Source organism: Chiloscyllium plagiosum, chromosome 16, assembly GCF_004010195.1.
Source record: "Chiloscyllium plagiosum isolate BGI_BamShark_2017 chromosome 16, ASM401019v2, whole genome shotgun sequence".
Classification (NCBI taxonomy): Eukaryota; Metazoa; Chordata; class Chondrichthyes; order Orectolobiformes; family Hemiscylliidae; genus Chiloscyllium; species Chiloscyllium plagiosum.
This window is the reverse complement of record NC_057725.1, coordinates 49756700-49762713: the sequence shown is the minus strand read 5'-3', so window position 1 is coordinate 49762713 and position 6014 is coordinate 49756700. Positions and strand designations below refer to the sequence as shown.

The 6014-nt window shown below is 39.1% G+C and overlaps 1 long non-coding RNA gene across 1 annotated transcript; it reads right to left on the bottom strand.

Annotated features, from left to right (window-relative positions):
* Positions 1-200: 200 nt before the first annotated feature.
* Positions 201-3605, bottom strand: LOC122558054. The gene is made up of 4 exons (XR_006314028.1): positions 3297-3605; positions 2630-2890; positions 1644-1743; positions 201-660 (listed from the first exon to the last, which is right to left on the bottom strand). It is a non-coding gene; the product is annotated as an uncharacterized LOC122558054 (long non-coding RNA).
* Positions 3606-6014: the final 2409 nt, after the last annotated feature.

The window sequence follows — 6014 nt, the reverse complement described above, 5'->3', positions numbered from 1 at the left end:
AGTAAGCACTGCCAAAGTATATTTGGGTGGATGTTAGGTAAGAATCAAACTCATATAATGCTTTGACGGTCAAGTACTTTGCTGATATTCACCATTTACAGTCATGAATTAAATATGGTCAGTTAATAAAGTATTAAAGAAAAGTTTGGAACCAAAACAAGTAAGATTCAGGGAATTAAGGAAAGGAAAAGGTGGTGTATTTAAAAGATGGATTTGTCGATTTAGTGTATGTACTGACTGTGTTTACATGCTGGTTGTAAAGGATTAACCAGACAGCTTTTCTTGAGTTTTTAAACAAAGAAAGGAGTCAATATATTTTTCTGAAACTAACCTGGGTAAGAACATTAAATGGTTAATACAAGACCCAAAATAGAACATATGCACTCAATATCCACGCACACAATTACAAATTAAAAATAGAAGTAGGTAAATTTGGACAAACACTAAGTAATGTCAGTTCACAATTTATATTTAGTATTCTGACTGCTGTAATTTGCAGGCTTTTGGTTCTTAACTGAGATGATATTTCAAAAACGTAACCAGAATGTCCATCTTTCTCCTAGAGACATTGCTGAAGAAATTCAAAAGGTTTTCTGTTAGAATTCTTCATCTGCTTGCAGGGACATAGGAATAGAAGAAGATTCAGCAAACCCAAAGAAGCTGTTAGTTTGAAAGGAAACAGAAAGGGAGAAAAAGAGAATCAATAAAGAATAGATGGACACTTTTCCTCAAGCCTGCTAACATCTTCTGGTGAGAGAACAGCTTGCAGTGCCTTTTCTATACTTTGCAATAAAAATGGCGGGTGTCAGGTGACTTGCTTTCAAACTGCAAAGTCATGGTCCCAAATATAGTATCAGTGTAATCTTATCAAGCAATTTGGTTCTCCCCGCCTCCAGGACTGAAACTTCTGCTCCTTAACAAAGTAGATTTGCATTCTCTCACAACAAATGTGTCAATGGAATTTTTTCAAACATTGAGTCAATATCAGGAAAGTATTTTCGTTGTTCTTGCAGTAATCCTCAATATTAACATGTGTGAAAGTCCCCAGGGTCATTTAAGTATTTTTTTTTGTAATCCACTTTGGACCTCGAGTGATTTGAAAGGCTTTAAGATGCAAGTAAGTATAACAGACCTCTTAGGGTATTCAATGACAGTTTAAAAATATTTAATATGTGAAATCAGCTGATGAACTTAATGATTAATATTTGACACAACACATTATCATAACAAGTGGAATTTCATTTCTGATTCAGTTTCTATGAGGATTTAATTCTTTCCCCTTGTGATTTTCTTATCTCTATGTGACAGTATCAAAAGATTTCTTGTAGCTTCTATCCACTGTATAATGTTGACACGCCTCCAACCATCAGTTGTGTTCAGCTCTAGTATCATTCAGTGAATATGACCTGTTATGTTTTCCTGACACTTTTACCAAAGTTGCTGACCAAAATTAACATTATTGCTTCTGTTTTACTTCTGTTATTCCCAGGGAGGTTTCACTCTCTCCACAATAGAATGCAACTTTCAATACATGATGCAATTTACCCCAATTTCATTTCTCTTCAAATCTCTTTCTCTACTCTTGCAGTTCCTCATTCAAGTGGTTACTTTTCATGGCTTAGGCACAATCTGAAGTAGCTTACCCCGTTGCTTCCCGATAATATTGTTGAAAGACGGCTTGTAAGTCATGAAGAAAAGGGATCATGGATGGACTTCTGTAACCCATACAGGAATCTGGATGTCCTGGTACACAAAGCATTATTATAGAGACATAGCAAGTGATAAAGGTCAATTGGAATGTTGGTATTTATTACAAGGGGAATATAATATAAAAATATAAATATAAAAGCAGAGAAATTTTATTGCAGCTGAACAGGGACTTGAAAAATGATAACAGTTCAGAAAAGATTCACTTGACTCATTCCCGGGATGTAGGCTTTGCCTTATGAATAAATGTTGAATTAAACCCAGTTCTTAAATGAAGAGTAGTTTTATCAAAATACAAGATCCTGCAAGGACTCGATAAGGTGGATGGCAGAAGGGTGTTACCGCTTGCGCAGGAGACTGGAACTTGGCAAAACATTTTAAAAATAAGATGACTTCATTTTAAGAAAGAGTTGTGGAAAAATGCTTTTTCTCAGACAGTTGTTAGTGTGTAAAATTTTCTTCTCCGAAAGCAATGAACATTGGCTAATTTAATTTTGTAATTATTTCTATGTAATGAAAGGAATATGTTGTGATAATGCTTTGTAATTCATGTATAATAGTTACAAATTTGCCATAGATGTATGGAACGAAATGTGAAGGTATAACTGTTAGGACTCAACTTCCAAAAGCTGAGTCATAGAGATGTACAGCATGGAAACAGACCCTTTGGTCCAACCCATCCATGTAAAAGTTTTATTGTATGCATAAATATTATAATTGAAAAACTTAAGCGAAGGGTCAAAGTTGGCAATATCAAAGTCAAATAGAATACAAATCAGTAATGAAATAAATTAAGAGTAAATGATTTCAGTGACACTAAGCTTATATTTTAAAAATCTTGAGGTTGCAGGAGAAAAGATCAAAAGAGGTATACTGTTCCACATTATTGAGATTGTTTAGGTTCCAACACTAGGACACCTACCCCCATTGACACTGGCAAATTTGAGCCACAATCAGCTTTACTTTGTGAAATACCCTCTGGAAACTGTTCTCTTCTTCACCTTTGAAAAGACATACTCAAAATGGAATGTTTACCACCTTTGGCAGAGGGGCATTTTGTTCACACATCCCTGACACAAAACCCTCATTGTGTTACATCCGCCAACTCAGTCTTGGTCTCTGAAGCACATCTGGGCATCATAAAATCATTCAAACGGGTCTGCAAATTTCTTTTGGGTGCTTTCTGCCAGGGCACAAAAGAGAAATTCAAGATTACATTTTAGGTACTGGGGAGGGGTTACAATACCACACACCATTTATAATTTGCACATGAGTCTCTGCAGTTTTGTAATACCAAACCTCAAATTTGTAATAATTTTGAAAAACAAAATGAGTGGCTCAAGCACTTAACCTGGTTGCACCAGTGGCCTCAAATGTGCTCTTCACCAGCATGATCCTGCTCAGACTGGGGACATAATCACCACTCCCTGACTTTGCACAGCAAGCCGAGATAGGATGCGTCAGCAGACTATGCTTTTCCCTTTTTGCCTTTACCTCTTTGGAGGACTCTGATTAAAATACTTGTGCGTCCCATCTCTAGACAAAGGTCTTGCAATTGACACATGTTGCTACATTGAATACTGGCTTACCTGTAAGCAACATGTTTTGTGCTTTGCAGATCATCAGGTTTCCATATATATCCCATAAAGTCATAGCCCTCCAACTTGCCACTGCTTCCTGGATCCATCAAACAATATACCCTGCCAAGAAATTGGGACTGCAATTGATTTTTCTTCTTGATGTTCTTCTGTGGATACAATCCTGGATACCCCATTTTTAACTGCAACATCATACTTGAAAGAGGTCAAAACATTAGATTATATTGATGTGTCTCACTAGCTCTTCCAATTAAAGGGATATATACCTCAGCTTTATACTATTCCCTGTCCCCCAATGGTTTCCTGATCATAGAGTAATGCAGCTACAACCTGGGTCAAAGAGAAATGACCTTAAGTTTTCAAGTGACAAGGTTTTTACATCAGCAGCAAGGGGAAAGAAAGAGACCTCCTATTCCTAGAACTCAGGGATTGTGCAGTGCTCAGACCCTGACCTCAGGCAGCTGTTGAAATTGGCCTGGTGTGTGTCCTTTTTCCATATCAGTGGGTTAAACATATCCAGAGAGATAGAGAACTCAAAAATTCACAAAAGCAGAGAGAGAAGAATACACTAAATTCCCCAATGATTCTGGAGTCTGTGTGTGGTTTTTAAAAATAATACGGAAGACAAACAAGTCTGGTTTGCAACTCTGAGCTGCATAGATTCAGGGCAAACAAAATCAGATAAGAAATTGGCTGAGGCTTACAATGGATGCTGCTACAGGGATGTGTCACTGTGAGGGTCATCTGGGGCAGGGGAAAAGGGGAGGATGTTTGAGTCAAATGGTCATTCTCTCTGGGTTCTATTCCCTTCAAGTCCCATTGTAGCACTTGAACCTTCTGGAGCAGATACAGGGGTCCTACAACTGAGCAAAATGGCCAAGGCACTGCGAGTCTATAATAGTTATGCTCTGAGAAGGGCAAAAGTCAAAGTATTTTCTCTGCAGTTCAGTTCCCCTTGAGTATTGCAGAACACCAGAAACTTTGTGAATCATGGCTGGATGGGGAGACCCCTTGGTATGTATGTTGCAGTATGTACCATGGTTGGCGTTCGTACAGGTTTGGGAATGAATTGATGTTCAGTTCAGAACCTCAAGAACTTGCCAGCCAAGAGGCATCAGAACAAAGTCAGTTCTTGCTCTGTATCTTCCTTCCAAGTCTGAAATGTTCCTGTTCTCCTCAGGAGGTTCTTAGTAGAGTCATAGAGATGTACAGCAAGGAAACAGACCCTTCAAACCAACCCAGCCATGCCGACCTGAAAAAATGTAATTACTAATTTTGTACTATTTTATCCTTAGCACACTATCACAAATCTAGCAAGGCATTTCTTGACCGGATGTGGAACCAGTGCTGAAACATAGTGTACACAGAAACAAGTTTTATTCCAAACCAGGTTTTAACTACCCAGTTTCACACTCAGCTCTCTGCAGGTGGAGAATAATGCACCTGGCCGCAGTCTGAGAACTGAATAGTCAGCAACATGATGCACCACAGCTTGAACTTGAAGTGGCTGAGAACCAGGCAGCAATGTCAGCAAGTTCAAGATGGCATCAGATGATTAAATAGGATGAATTGGTGTACATTTAAGAATCTTCACAGGAATCTTTCTGGACATTCAGGCAGTGCCTACTTAAAAAAACAATGGCAACCTGCTTAAAATTTAGCTCAGAGGTAAATGCTGCTTTGCATATTTCCCTAATTATGTTCCTCTAAACTAGGCAAGATGGTGGATTCTGAGTCAAAACATGTGGCATTGGAAAAGCACAGCAGGTCAGGCAGAATCCGAGGAGCAGGAGAGTCGACGTTTTGGGAATAAGCCCTGAAAGAGTGTGTGCGTGTGAATGTGATTGTCCTGTCCAGTCTGAATATGATTGCAACTTGTCCTTGAATGTGATGTGGAGGAGCCGGTGTTGGACTGGGGTGGACAAAGTTAGAAATCACATAATACCAGGTTATAGTCCAACATGTTTATTTGGAATCACTAGTTTCCATCTGATCAATTCTCCGAAAGCTAGTGCTTCCAAATAAAACTGTTGGGACTATAAACTAGTGTTGTGTGATTTCTAACTTTGTCCTTGAATACTTATACTTGTCACATGACAAGTGACAAGATTTAGGTCAAACGAAGAGGAACAAAATCCACATTGCATCAACACAGATTGGTAATGTGCTTTGAAAAACATTGTCGCTTTTCCCCTCGGGGTATGGGGTGTTGAAGCATGAATTTTTGCGTTAATCTCGTCAGGCTTTCGAAGGCAGAGATAAAGAAGAAAGGTGAATCCTAATAATACCCGTGTTGTTAGACAAAGGCTGTTCATGAACATGTTTTCCCTTTGAAACATCTGTATGTGAACTGCTGTGGTAAATTGTTGGGGGTTTGGCAGAAATGATGGGGGGGGGGGTTCCCTGCGGAATATCTGATATCACAGTCCGTCTGTCCAAAGTTACAGCTGAATGTGAGGCTTTTTCCCTTCCACTTTGTCATGGTACAGTTTCTCTTCACTGATGAAATAATGAGATGATAATATAAAATCATCTACGTGCCCTTCATTTTTTTTTGCAAGGAGATTTTAAGAAATCTCCCCAAATGCACTTCGCTATTTTACCATGGCCCTCATAACTGGGCGCGCCACCATCCTGCGATACGCCCAATGCACGCGCAGAAGCCCAGGTTCACGGTGTCGCGCTCCTTTAAGGGCGGGGCTGAAGGTG